Source organism: Labeo rohita, unplaced genomic scaffold (genome assembly GCF_022985175.1).
Source record: "Labeo rohita strain BAU-BD-2019 unplaced genomic scaffold, IGBB_LRoh.1.0 scaffold_868, whole genome shotgun sequence".
Taxonomy (NCBI): Eukaryota; Metazoa; Chordata; class Actinopteri; order Cypriniformes; family Cyprinidae; genus Labeo; species Labeo rohita.
In genome coordinates this window covers 1-14,712 of record NW_026129819.1, presented here as the reverse complement: position 1 = coordinate 14,712, position 14,712 = coordinate 1, and the positions used below count along the sequence as shown (strand labels likewise).

The 14,712-nt window shown below is 36.6% G+C and overlaps 1 long non-coding RNA gene and 1 pseudogene across 1 annotated transcript; both read right to left on the bottom strand.

Annotated features, from left to right (window-relative positions):
• Window positions 1-742: 742 nt before the first annotated feature.
• Window positions 743-1,916, bottom strand: LOC127162237 (late histone H2B.L4-like; annotated as a pseudogene).
• A 3,141-nt stretch (window positions 1,917-5,057) lies between these two features.
• On the bottom strand, window positions 5,058-7,265 carry LOC127162240 (uncharacterized). Its single transcript, XR_007827287.1, has 3 exons — window positions 6,884-7,265; window positions 5,404-5,502; window positions 5,058-5,182 (listed from the first exon to the last, which is right to left on the bottom strand). It is a non-coding gene; the product is annotated as an uncharacterized LOC127162240 (long non-coding RNA).
• Window positions 7,266-14,712: the final 7,447 nt, after the last annotated feature.

The window sequence follows — 14,712 nt, the reverse complement described above, 5'->3', positions numbered from 1 at the left end:
CTGAGCAACTTCTATGTTTTAAATACTACTAAAAACTAATAATTACATTACTAATAATGTCACATTACATCTTAACATGTATTTTGTTTATGATGCTCGTTTTATATTCAATCATTTTATTTTGACTTCTGTTATTCTGTAATTATATTCCATTGTGAAATATTCAAATATTCATATATACATATATATATATATATATATATATATATAAAACTAAACAATTAAACAATTAAATATCATTTAATTAAGACATTGGGAGACACAGAGTGACAACTGATATTTACATCTCAGATTCGTATCCATATTAACATCAGCATCTGAACCAAATCAGTATTTGAGCTTCAAACTCATTTCACACTAAGATCCATAAAAACCTGGCATATTAAATAAGAAACTATATATATATATATATATATATATATATATATATATATAAATAAAAAAAAAAAAAAAAAAAAAAAAATATATATATATATATATATATGTATATATATGTATATGTATATATATATATAATAACCTGTTTTAGACTAAATATAATGTATGTTTTGGACTGTTAAAAACTTTAATAATGTATCCCTACAAAAAAAAGAAAGAAAGAAAAAAAAAAAAAAAAAAAAACACTACCTTAATTTTCAGATGGATTATCCAGAAAAGAAAACAAAAGAAAAGAACTATTTAGAAGTACTTAACACTAACTGTTAAAAAGACATAGTAGCAAACTCCTTTAAAGGACAACATGGGTGGCTCTTAAAAGAGCCTTTGGGTTCGCTGATCACAAGATGAGACTTTACTTTGAGCTGGTGTATTTGGTCACAGCCTTTGTGCCCTCAGACACGGCGTGTTTGGCCAGTTCACCGGGCAGCAGCAGACGCACGGCGGTCTGGATCTCTCTCGATGTGATGGTGGAGCTTGTTGTAGTGAGCGAGACGAGACGATTCACCGGCGATGCGCTCGAAGATGTCGTTGACGAACGAGTTCATGATTCCCATCGCCTTGGAAGAGATTCCAGTATCAGGATGAACCTGCTTCAGGACTTTGTACACGTAGATAGCATAACTCTCCTTCCTGGATCTCTTGCGCTTCCCAGCAAGCAATTTTGCGTTTAAAAGACGTCTATTAGCCGTTCAAACATAGCCCTGATGTCTAGGCTAAAACAAGGCAAAATTTGGGCTGTCAGTAAAAGTTTAATAGACGTCTAACTATAGCCCAATAATAGACTAGTCATCAAACAGACAGCTAATGAATGCCTACATATATACATTAGTGATGGGTCGTTCTTGAACGATTCGTTCATTTTGAACGAATCTTTAATGTGACTCGGGACGAACGAGTCGTCTCGGGGAGTGATTCGTTTAGTCGCGCATGCGCAACATCCTATTAGGTTCTGTACTGGAATTAGTTCACCTGTTTAGAGTCTTCTAAACGAGTCGTTCGTTCATCTTATGGGGCTGTCACGTGATGAACGAACGACTCGAACCCGAAAACTTGTCAGATAAGAGGCGAGGTGAGTGAATCATAGACTAAAGACCCAGGTAAACAATGAATTAATCTTTTCTGTTTCTTATAGCATTATACCCAGCAAGCAATAGCCGTCATTTCACCGTCTCGGTTAACTATAGACTATAGTCCGGCTATGTGTGACCCCCTTCTAGCCCAAAAACCTTGAATTTGGATACATGTCATTGTTTTGGCAAAATAACTTAAGAGATGTATGATATTCCATCACGTAAACAAAGTGAACAGCGTTTACAATGTGTTTGATTTCATTTCTTTGACATGTTTCTATGTGTAGCCTGTTTGTAGCCAAGTTTTAGCTCGTAGTCAGACCAGTTATTTGTAGCTCACTCATAGTCAAAACTGACTGATTGTAGTTTTTGGCCAGGCAGCACATGAGATGGTTGATATACCATCATGTTTGCGGTGTCAGTAATATCTACTAAGATGTCAGTGTCATTTCATGACATGATGTATATGTAGCCACGTTTTAGCTCTGAGTTGGATGGGCTACATGTAGTCTGCTTTTAGCCCAACCGGCGAAATCAATGTAATCAGTGTCTAATTTTAACAGCTTGGCTATATCCCAGTATCAGACCAGCGATGAGCATGGCCAAAATAGTCTTAAATTTTTTATATTTTATTTCAATATTTTATAGCATTATTAAAAAATGCATTATTAATTATGCCAAAATAATGCTAATTTAAATGTTTCAAAAGTTTAATTGCATTTAATAATATGATGTCATGCATCCCACAGGCTGTTAAGTGTAACATTCATACACATTATACAACATAATTTGACTTTCTTTCAATTTATTAATAAATATGCAATAACAATTCCCAACCGCTAGATGGCAATTGTCGCCCTATTGAGACGTGACTACTGACAACGCGAGACTTGAAAGTTAGTAGAGATCACTGTCGCAAGATCCCGCGATAATTCCGCCGTTTTGAATTTTGTTTTTACACAAGAGAACATTAAGTTTACCTGTGGGAAATCAACGGGCAAACAACAAACGATAAAGGACTTTCCTGCTTGGTCTTGGTAAGTATATGTGTTCATTGTTTATCTATACTTTATTTGTTATCATGTGTAGGAACCGTGACATTTCAGTGAAGGGAGCAGATCATAGATGATAGTGATTCCTATGGACATTAGGCCCCACAGTACAGCATTCATGTGATCAGAGGATTCATTGCAAAATTTAATGGATAATAGAGTGAAAGTTCATTTGTATGTGTTTACAAACTCACGCGATTTTAAAACAGCAACAACAGAACAAAAGCTTTGATTAATCTATATTAATTTATACAGTGAACACACATTCAAAAGAATCTGACAAATTGAGGAGGAGTTTCTACATCTGGAAAAGCTGTTGGAAAAAGAGGAGATCCTGGCAGCAATGGTGTAAAAAAACAAACAGACAAAAAATAATAATAAAAAAAAAAATCTCTCCAAAACAACATTTCCTCACTAGAGCTCTCATCTTTGACAAAGTCAATCATTTATTTTAACTATAATATTGAATTTATGACAATGGCTTGTTACATACAGAGAAAGCATGAGCTAATTGAATAGAGTATCTTTGTTATTGTACAAGTACAATAAGATTTAGTTTGAAACTTCCAAATTGATACTAAAGCTCAAAAATACAAATTATTTCAAATTGCAATATAAAATTTTCAATTATAAAAAGTTTGCAGCAGTATTAAAATAGTGCAAATAGCTCAGATGTGCAATGCAGCATTAAAACGTAACAGGTACAATCAGAAAACATAATGTAATAAAAACGGTAAGGGTGAATAATTATTCCATGTACATTTAAGGTTAATGTGTGTACTGGGCTACATTTTAGTTACAGCAGCATCACTGTGTTGTTATGAAATTAGTTGTGCCAGACAATTTTGGACACTTTTACACTGATGCATATAATACTATCTGCCTGACATTGGCATGTGTTATTCAGGTGTCAAATTGTGCAGAATTGAATGAAGAAATCTCAAAGACAGTGCCAGAAGGATGCTGGAAAGGTAAAGTCTTCAAAGTGTGCCATATTAATCAAACATTGTGGTGTCAATACTTAATAAGTTACAGTGCAAATCAGAAATGTAAAAAATAATTCCTTTACTGGTCATTTTGAAATGTCAGTGAACTTTGTCCGCAATTGTTAACCACCTCAATCTGTATTATATTTTAGGGTTTTAAAAATTCCCTCATGTTCCCTCATATTCAGACCTTTCTCTCTCAGTTCTCTCTCAAAAAGCTTTTCTTATGATATTTGGTTTTTTCTTATTTTGCAGATGCAGTGATGACCAACTTGTACTTGAGTTGTACTTGAGGAATGCAGTTGGGAAACATTTTATACAAGAAAAAAAAACAATAATTAACAATTTCCTTCGAGTTCACTGTTGGTTGTTTTATTTGTTAAAATAAGTAAACCAACAAATTGATTAATCTTTTTTTAATCTTTTTTTTTTTTTTTTTTTTTTTTTTTTTTACGTTGTCATTTATTTTAATGTTAAGTGTGATAACATGCTCTTGATTTGTACTATTTATTTCTTTTAAATATCATAAGGTATTTAATATATATATATATATATATATATTATCTTAAGTTGTTAAATTCCATATTTTTATCATAATATTTATATTTGAGTGTAATGCATTTATATTTTATTTTGTCATTAATTCTTTTGCATTTTTATAATTTTGTATTGTCTGAAATTGTTAATGTTATTTTTCTTAATAAAAGCTGTATATGTAGTTTGTTTGGATGGATGGACATTTTGTTGTGTTTTAGATGTTTATATGTAGGCGTTCATTAGCTGTCTGTTTGATGACTAGTCTATCATTGGACTATGTTTAGACGTCTATTAAATTTTCACTGACAGCCCAATGACAACCTTATTTTAGCCTAGACGTCTGGGCTGTGTTTCAACGGCTAATAGACATTTTTTAGACCAAAAATTGCTTGCTGGGTAGTTTTGTTTCGTTTGAAGTGTGATCAACGTTTGTGTAAGCAGTAGATGTGTTAGGGAGGTAAAACATAACATTTTAATTATATTTTGTTAAAATGAACGAAATGACTCGAAAAAAGATTCGTTCATTTTGCTGAACGAGACTCAAATGTCCGAGTCGGTAAAATGATCCGAATTTCCCATCACTAATATACATCTAAAACACAACAAAATGGCCATCCATCCAAACAAACTACATATACAGCTTTTATTTAAAAAAAAATAACATTAACAACTTAAGACAATACAAAATATAAAAATGGAAAAGAATTAATGACAACATAAAATATTATAAATACATTACACTTAAATATAAATATTATGGTAAAAATATGGAATTTAACAACTTAAGATAATAAAAAACATAAAAATGAACAATATATATATTTTAAATACCTTATGATATTTAAAAGAAATAAATAATACAAATCAAGAGCCTGTTATCACACTTAACATTAAAACATTGTGGATAAATGACAATTAAAAAAAAAAAAAAAAAAAAAAAACAATAATTTTTTTGGTTTACTTATTTTAACAAATAAAACAACCAACAGTGAACTCAAAGGAAACATACTATGTTGTTTTTGTTGTTGCATAAAATGTTTCCCAACTGCATTCCTCAAATACAACTCTGTTGCTACGGGGAAGTTGGTCATCACTGCATCTGCCAAATAAAAAAAAAAAAAAAAATAGCATAAGAAAAGCTTTTTTGACTTTTTTTTTTTTTTTTTTACTTTAATTTCACTAATTGAGACAGAGAGTCATTCTCTTTTACTTGGATGCACACCAAACACAAAAACGATGTATATATTGTGCATCACCATTTAGTAAAAAAAAAAAAAAAGAGAGAAGCTCTCTGGTAAATGTTGTGTTGTATATACACACCACTAATGACTGAGAACAGTGCAGTCTTTTCAAATGACTCCTTCTGCAGTGGACCACCTCCTTAATGTTGAATTTGGACATGAGGGAATTTTTTAAACCCTAAAATATAATACAGATTGAGGTGGTTAACAATTGCAGACAAAGTCTGACATTTTAAAATGACTAGTAAAGGAATTATTTTTTACATTTCTGATTTGCGCTGTAACTTATTAAAGTGCTCCTATAATGACCTTTCATGCAGTGTGTCATGTAGCTGTATGTGAACATAAACTATCTGCAAAGTTGTGAAGCCGAGAGTGCACAATAAATAAAGTTATTGTCTATAAAAAAAAAAAAAACAAACTAAATAAATAAAAAAAGTCGGCTCACATTACAGTCATACGTCACAAAGTAACACATTTGCATAATGTCCGCCCACGTTCTACGTCGCGAACAACTTGTCCGCCCACAAACAGTAAAATTTCCATGTGGTTTACATCACATGCAAATTTACACGTACATTATACAGAAGACGCTGTATCATACGCTGTGAGTAAAATTGTTTTATATTCACTTCCAAAAGATGATGAATCTACAAAGATTGTATTTTCTAGCGATTGTTCAAAATAAATAGTTGTGTATGTTATGTTGTGTAACAGCCCTGTCATGCTAACCGGCTAAATCACACTTCTGTAGTTCTGTTGTTCAGCTGTGGACCCACTGTAGTCTGACAATTTGTGACTGATGCAGCTTGACTGTCTGTCTGTCTCATTAGTTGGTGTAATGATAAAGGATGGTGCACAAAGTGGCTTTCACACTGAATGCAGAAAGCGCTGTGCTATGAAACCCATTCGTTTCAATTTCTTCCACCACGCGAGGACGGCTTGTTTCTGCCTCGACCAAAGCGCACGCCGCCGACAAAGTTCAAATGAGTTGTTCAAATGAACTTTAGCCGCTGTGCTCTGAAAGCCGCCTTAATGCATTATACAATGTTGGTTCGCTTACATAAGCAAATTGCGAGCACTTTCCACAATAGACCATGCTAACTTGTCTATCAGCCACTTCAGCCGTTTTATCAGACTCTGGTTTGAATTTGTAAGGTAAAATCGATGCCATCTTTTCTATGTATTGACAAGTTTCCAGGGCTGTCAGTCAGTTATGGCAATGGGCGTTTTGTTCTCCGACACGCTGTACGTGGTAAACCAATCATAAAGGACTGCATCATCTGACCAATCACAGCAGTGAGGGCTCACGGAAAGGAGGGTTTAGAGAGACTGATTCTTTGAACTGCTTCGCACGAGTCGTTTATGAATCATTTAGAAATGTGGTAAAATTAAATCTATTTTTGGAGAAAACTGAAGTGTTTTTTGACTTTGCATACATGTAAGCCTGTTTTGGGAGTCTATTAAAACAATATTAGCAACATTTAAAATGGCATAACAGGGGCACTTTAAGTATTGACACCACAATGTTTGAATGTGGCACATTTTGAAGACTTTACCTTTCCAGCATCCTTTTGGCACTGTCTTTGAGGTTTCTTCCTTCAGTTCTGCACAACTTTGACACCTGAATAACACATGCCAATGTCAGGCAGATAGTATTATATGCATCAGTGTAAAAGTGTCCAAAATTGTCTGGCACAACTAATTTCATAACAACACAGTGATGCTGCTGTAACTAAAATGTAGCCCAGTACACACATTAACCTCAAATATACATGAAATAATAAATTCATCCCTTGTTTTAATTACATTATGTTTTCTGATTGTACCGGTTAGGTTTTAATGCTGCATTGCACATCTGAGCTATTTGCACTATTTTAATACTGCTGCAAACTTTTTATAATTGAACATTTTATATTGCAATTTGAAATAATTTGTATTTTTGAGCTTTAGTGTCAATTTGTAAGTTTCAAACTAAATCTTATTGTACTTGTACAATAACAAAGATATTCTATCCAATTAGCTCATGATTTCTCTGTATGTAACAAGCCATTGTTCAGTCATAAATTCAATATTATAGTTAAAATAAATGTTTGACTTTGTTGTTTGATTAGAGCTCTAGTGTTTTAAAATGTTGTTTTGGAACACATACAAATGATTTGTTTGTTCACTTTTTTTTATCCATTAAATTTTGTTTTTTACACCTCTGCTGTCACGAATCTCCTCATTTCCAACAGCTTTTTGCAGATGAATCAGAAACTCCTCAGTTTGTCCAATTCACTGAAATGTGTGTTCACTGATAACAAATTAATATAAAGATTAATCTTTTTCAAAGCAGTTTGTTCTGTTGTTTGTTCTTTCGCGTTCTTCTTGCACTGTTTTAAAAATAATGTGAGTTTGTAAAACAAACAAATGATAAACTTAGGCTCTATCATCTGTTAAATTTTGCAATTAATCTCTGATCACATGAATGCTGTACCGTGGGGCCTAACATTAGTCCATAGGGATCACTTTCATCTAGTCTGCTCCCTTCACTAAAATGTCACGATTTACACATTACTTAAATGGAAATACATGTTTCGCCGGTTGGGCTAAAAGCAGACTGTACGTAGCCCATCCAGCTCAGAGCTAAATCTTGGCTACATATATACCATGTCATGAAATGACACTTATATCTTAGTAGATATTATTGACACTGCAAACATGATGGTGTATCAACATCTCATGCGCTGCCTGACCAAAAACTACAATATTTGACTATGAGTGAGCTACAAATAGCTGGTCTGACTACGAGCTAAATCTTGGCTACAAACAGGCTACGCATAGAAACATGTCAAAAAAATGAAACCAAACACATTGTAAATGCTGTTCACTTTGCTTACGTGATGGAATATCACTTCTCACAAGTTCTTTTGTCAAAAAATGGAATCCAAATCACACATCTCAAATGGGAGGAGCTGGAGCTCCCCCTCGCTGAATGTAATGGGTGGAGATAGAAACCTAACCACACCCTAACTCTACCCCTTACCCTATCCTAAACATAACTCCACCCATTAGTTCACACAGAGGTGGAGCTGGACATCCAAAGGGGGAGCTGGAAGCCATTTGGTTCTGCAGTGAGCAGTACTTTGGGTGATTTTATGCACTGCCCTGGTCTGCTATTTTTAAAAGGGAAAACGGCAGTAGAAACTGTGATTGCTGTATCTCCATGGACCAACCCACACAATGATTTCATTGGCCACAATAAAACCTATCAGGGGCTTTAAAATGTAAATCCCTCCCATCGCCTCCTGCTTGACGATTACCATCCCCCATCCGTTTCAGTTTCTTAGTTTGATTTTCCCGCTTTTTTTTTTTTTTTTTTTTTTTTTTTTAAAATGAAGAGGCAACCTCCTGGTCTCCCATTTTTTCATGGAAGTGACTAAAAGTGAGCAGGGCATGGTCTGATCTTGAAGCCAACATGGAAGTGACTAAAACTGGAGTTCATCGACCGGCCGCTAGAGACTGGCTGCAGTCAATCCCATAGACTCCCCATGTTCACAGAAAAAAAATATGTTTACAGTGGTTTTGGTCTATATAGCTAATTTTGCCCTTTATGTAAACTCTGAGGGGGGTGATTATTATTTTTTTTTTTTTATAACTCATCCATTTAATTTATATTAAGCCTTAAAGTTCTGCATAATTTAGGGCGTGGCCACTTAAGTGACAGGTGGATTGCGCTAGGCGGGCGTGGTTTCAGCAACCAGCTCCACCCACATCCCGCCTATTTGCCCATTTCCGATTATCCGGGAGTGACGATTCCACGATGCCGATGGCCGACTCCCGCCCACTAAAAGCATCAAAAATGCTCTTCAGAAACCTACGGGTGACGTCACGGACACTACGTCCATGTTTTTTACAGTCTATGGGTAAAATGTATTATTGCAATATAATAACCACGGAGTTGATTACTCAATTTTATTTCCATGTTTAATTAATATTACAATAATAAGAATATATATTAGCATTTTAACCTCAAAACGTTGGTTTACTGCAAACTTATTAAGCTTGACCAGGGTTGGCGAACTCCAGTCCTGGAGAGCCGCAGCCCTGCAGAGTTCATCTCCAACCCTAATTAAAACGTACCTGCCTGTTGCTTTCTAGTAACCCTTCAGACCTTGATTAGCTTGTTCAGGTGTGTTTCATTAGGGTTGAAGCAAAACTATGCAGGGCTGCGCCTCTCCAGGACCGACGTTCGCCACCCCTGAGCTTGACCAATGACTGCAATTACTTAAAGTGATATACACATTGTGTTTATTTAACAAATCATACGTACTTACATCATTCAGAAACTCTCTCTTTGTGCGAAAGGGTGGGTGGCTCTTAAAAGAGCCATTGGGGTGGTTTGCGCTTTGGATTCCAGAAATAACTCAACCACCGAAACCATACAGAGTGCGTCCCTGTCGTTTCAGAGCATATACAACATCCATGGCGGTAACGGTCTTTCTTTTAGCGTGTTCAGTGTAAGTCACAGCATCACAAATAATTCTCTCCAGAAACACTCAGTGTGGAGGTATCGTCTCATTTGTTTATTTAGGCCAATTTAGGCCAGACAATTAGGATCCCTGGTGCAACCTGCAAAATGCAACATTATCTCTAGTCAGAGGTCATGACCACAACTGTAGATATAAGTCGACCAACATTACTTTCTCTCTGACAATAGTTTTGTTGTAGTCATGCCATGGTTTCCCATGTTTGCTTGAGAAATGTTACCCACGCAAATTTAGGTTGGACAAACAACATCCAGTTGACGTAAACGGAAATTCCCTTTTGGCCTTCACAGTAGACGTACTGAACTAACGGCAAGTGTTAACCAGATCTGTAAAATCACATTTAGCATACCCCATGCTACATCTCAACTGGACTTTAGCCCATTACTAACCAGGTGCAGATATGAGTTAACAAGGTTACAACATGATCTACTGGAGTCAATCATTCCAGAGTAAACAGAATCAATTCAAATGTAACAATGCATTATCAGTCAGGTAAATATGTATGTCAATTCAGAGATAATCAATGCCAGACATCAAATTCTCAAAAATAAATTTAAGAGTAAAAGATGCATACTTTATTATAATTTGTTTATGTTTGCAGAGGTTTGATAATCATAAAAACAGAAATATCCCTAATATAATCATAGCATCAAAGTTCACAGTCAAAGCAAGTTCTGCAGACTCCGTGATCTCTCAGTGATGTGGTTTGGTTGTAGATGTACCTTGTAATGGAAGTCACAGCATTTTGTAGGTTGTTTCTATATAGTGGGCCTCACGCTTTGATAAATAAACACAATGTGAGTACAGAAAGCCAAATTTTTTCATGCTAAAATGCATTAAGCCTCTCGTATCTGGCACCCTGTGGCTGAAAAATACAGGAGTGACATTTAGTTTGTAAAGAAAACTGAAGTATGGTCCTATTCAGACCTTCAGCTGTTCCCAGCTCAAGCTGCCTGTTAACTGCAGCTGCATGGTGAAGATGCTGACTCTTTCACACCTGGTGGGGATCTCTGCCTCCCTGCAGGCCAATTCTGTCGGGGGTGGACCAGCTCCTTACCAGTGCTGCCAGAGTGCTCCGGGTGGGATCTGGCTGGGCCATTCAACGCGAGGGCCAGCTGACACTCCTTCAGACCGACTGCTGACTGCTGGGAGTGACAGGCCCGGAGGCAGTCAGCTCTGGCACTCTGAGGGATTTTCATCGGACCTCCTCCTCAACTACCAGCATATTCACTCTCTGGGCCCGGCTGCAGTAGTCTGCCCCGCAGCCGTGCTGGAGGGCTCCCATTGCAGACTCTCCACACGCCCCACCAGTGGGCAAGGGCCATGTGATGCTCTCGGGCCAGAGAGTGCGGCCCGCTTCACCATCTTTAATTCCTTCAGTGACAGCAGGCTTTCCATCCCGATCTTGCACTGGCTCGATGGGGCACCACTCTGGAGGGCTTCCAGCACTACACAGCCGACCCTGCGAACTCGGCCACAGTGACGGGTTCAACTGCTGCACCAATTCTTTCTCCCCAGCCAGCTCAGTTTACGGCGACTACTGTGCTGCATCTTTCCATTGAGACCCATGAGGCTCTTCACAGGGAGCTGCTGAAGTGCGGCAGGGCGCCCGGCACGTCCTGTCGACTGCATGCGGGGCACTGAAGCAACATGGATGAAATTCACCCCCTCGAGACCCGACATGAAGGGCAAGGTAACTATGGCTGCACGAACTGAGGCTGTAAGCTGACCACTCTTTTTCCTGGCCCAGAGAGACAGGCTCATGGAGTGCTGGGATTGACCCACACCCAGTCGTCTCTAGCTGACCAGTTTTGTTCTGTGGACGGCTTCAAAACTCCACTGCAGGGCAGCTGCTCTCTGGGTCCCAGCTCCGCGGTGAGGCTGTGGGTGAGGTCTGGGGGTGTGAGGGCTGATCTCCACCCATTACCTTCAGCGAGAGAGCTACTCCGTGGCTCTGCAGCACCAGCAAAAACCTTGGTTTGTCGACAGCGGCATGTTTCTATGCGTGGCTGGCCAGCCAGACAGTCCCCGGTTTTGGTGGCAGCCCTTAAAATTAAAATTTGGTGATTTTCCACACAAGGCATTTCCCAAAAGCCTTTTGATTTGATTCAACCGGGAATAATTAATTTTAATTTATAAATTTTAACCAAGGTCATTGGGCAGGGCAGAGTTGGGCTTTTAGGCATTGCTTTTTAAAACTTACTGGTGGCCTGGAACTTAAAAATTTCCCCTTCCCTTAATCAAGGGCACATATTTCTCTAAAATTTCATGGCCCAAGGCCCGCAAAACCCCCTTCGCTCCACTTTGAACTGGACATTTTTTAAAGTAGGGAGATTTTGTGATTTTTTTACCAGGCCTTGCGGAATGAGCCCGGGGGGGAAAAAAAACCCAAAGCCCAGCAACAAAAAATAAATTCTGGGTTAAAAGTAACTATTTAAATGGCTTAACCCCCTGTTTTTTCCCGGCCCTTGCCATTTGCCATCCTTGGTTTAGCTACCATTTTTTTTTTGAAAAATTTCGGATTACCCTTTTTGGGAAAAAAAGGGGGTTTGGGTGTTAAAAGTAATTTTCCCCTTTTCATTGGGTTTTTACCCTCCTTTGCAGTAACCCGTTTTGCCGGAGTAGGTGGAAAGGTTTGGCCGCACAAAAAGGGAAAATCAAAAACAAAAAGATTTTCACCAAATTTTTAGAAATTGTATTATTTATACTTTTAAATTTTCTGTGCATTGTCCAGGGAAAAAATTTAAATTCCCTTTAAGGGGGCGGAAAAGAGGGTCAATGTCATGTCAAATTTGAGTAGACCGTTTTGTGGTACACCCCCCGGGAAAAAGCCACATCCCGGGAAAAAAGGGCCCCAAAGGCGGAGGTTTTTTGAAAAGTTTAGTAAGGGAAACGGAATTTGTGTAATTTAAAGAAAAATTTAAAAAAGGAATGAACATTCTAAGGCATTTTTGTCTTTTATAAATTTTTGATTTTAAAAATATTTTTAAAAAAATGGCAACTTTTAAATTTTTCCTTGGGAAACCCCCGAAAAGGGGAAGAATTTGAAAGTGAATTTTGGGGAAAAAGGGGTTTTATTAAAAAAATTAAGATAAAAAAAGGTTTAAAAAAGGGGAAAAATCACCCAAAAAAAAAAACAAATCAAAACCCCCCAAAACCCAGGGGGAAATTTTCCTGAAAAAGCTGGGTAAAGGGAAAAAGGGAAAAAAAAAAAAAAAAAAAAAAAAAAAAAAAAAAAACCCCAAAAAAAAATTTTCCCCCCCCAATTTGAAAAAGTCAATCATTTTTTTAACATAATTTGTTTTTGACTAAAAAAACTTTTTCAACAAAAAACATGAGCTAAAATGAATATCTTGTTTTGTACAAGTACAATAGATTTTTTGAAACACAAATTGACACTAAAACTCAAAAAAAAAATTTTTTCAAATTGCAATATAAAAAATTTCCAATTTTAAAAAATTTGCAAAAAATAGTGCAAATACTCAGATGTCTCAGCATTAAAAACCGGGACAATCAGAAAAAAAAAAATGTAATTAAAACAAGGGATGTTTTTTTTTCATGTAATTTTTAGGGTTTGTGTGTCTGGGCTACTTTTGGTTTGATCCTTTTTGTTATGAAATTAGTTGTGCAACATTTTGGACACTTTTTTGATGTATAAATTTTCTCCGACATTGGCATGTTTTTTTCAGGGGTAAAGGGGGGAAATGAAAAAAGAAACCCCAAAAAAATGCCAAAAGTCGGAAAGGAAAATCTTCAAAATGTGCCACATTCAAACATTGTGGTGTCAAATAAAGTGCCCCTTTTTCCCTTTTAAAGTTGCTAATTTGTTTTTAAAGACTCCCAAACAGGAATGTATCAAGTAAAAAACACTTAGGAAAACCCCCTTTTCTCCAAGGCAAACTTGAAAACCCAAACCCCCACCCCCGCTTTCTAAATATTTTTTATAGGCCCAGACAGCTGGGGAACAAAACGCATTCCAAAAAAAACCCCCTGGCTTTAAAACAAAAAAGTCACTTTTTTAAAAAAAAAAAACCCGAGTCAAAAAACGGTAAGGGCGGTTAAAACGGAGGGGGAAAAGGCTTTTTTTGTTATGGAAAACAAACTTAAACTTTTAAAAAGGGGTAAAGCTTTAAAAACCTTTTTAATTTGGGGTTTGCTTTTGGGCGGGGAAAAATTTTTAAAAAATTTGTTAAGAAGGTTTCCTTCAGTTAAACCCTTTGTGCCCCCCCCAAAAAAAATTTTCCAGCGTCAATCATAACACTTGAAACTGGGGGGGTCCCGAAAAGGAACTAAAAAGGGTTTGGGGAAAAAAGAAGGGCGGGTTGTTCCAAACTAACCCCAAACAAAAATAGGGGTAAAAAATACTCTTTGAGATTCATAATTTTTGGAAGGAATAAAAAAATTTTTATCACAGGATAAGCGTTTCCCTTAAATATTTTAAAAATTTGCATTTATGTAAACCCCATGGAAAACTGTTTGTGGGGGGACAATTTTTCCCATGGCGGGGGCCTTGCAAAAGTTTTTCCTTTTGGCAAATTTGTGACTCGTTCAGGGAGGGCCGCTCTTTTTTTTTTTGTTTGTTTTGTTTTATAGACAATAACTTTTTTATCTTTGCTTCCCAAATTTTCAGATAGTTTATTTCCTACAGCTAAAGAAAACTGATGAAATAATTTGGGTAATGGGCACAATAAGTTCATGCAAATCAAAAAGTAAAAAATTCCCCCTTTCAGTCTTTAAAATGCAAACCCGCATTGAAACCCCCAAAGTTTTTTTAATATTTTGGGGGGTTTAAAAAAACCCCCTCCCAAAATTCCCCCAAAGGGGTGGATCCAAAAAAAAAAAAATACCCCCCCGAA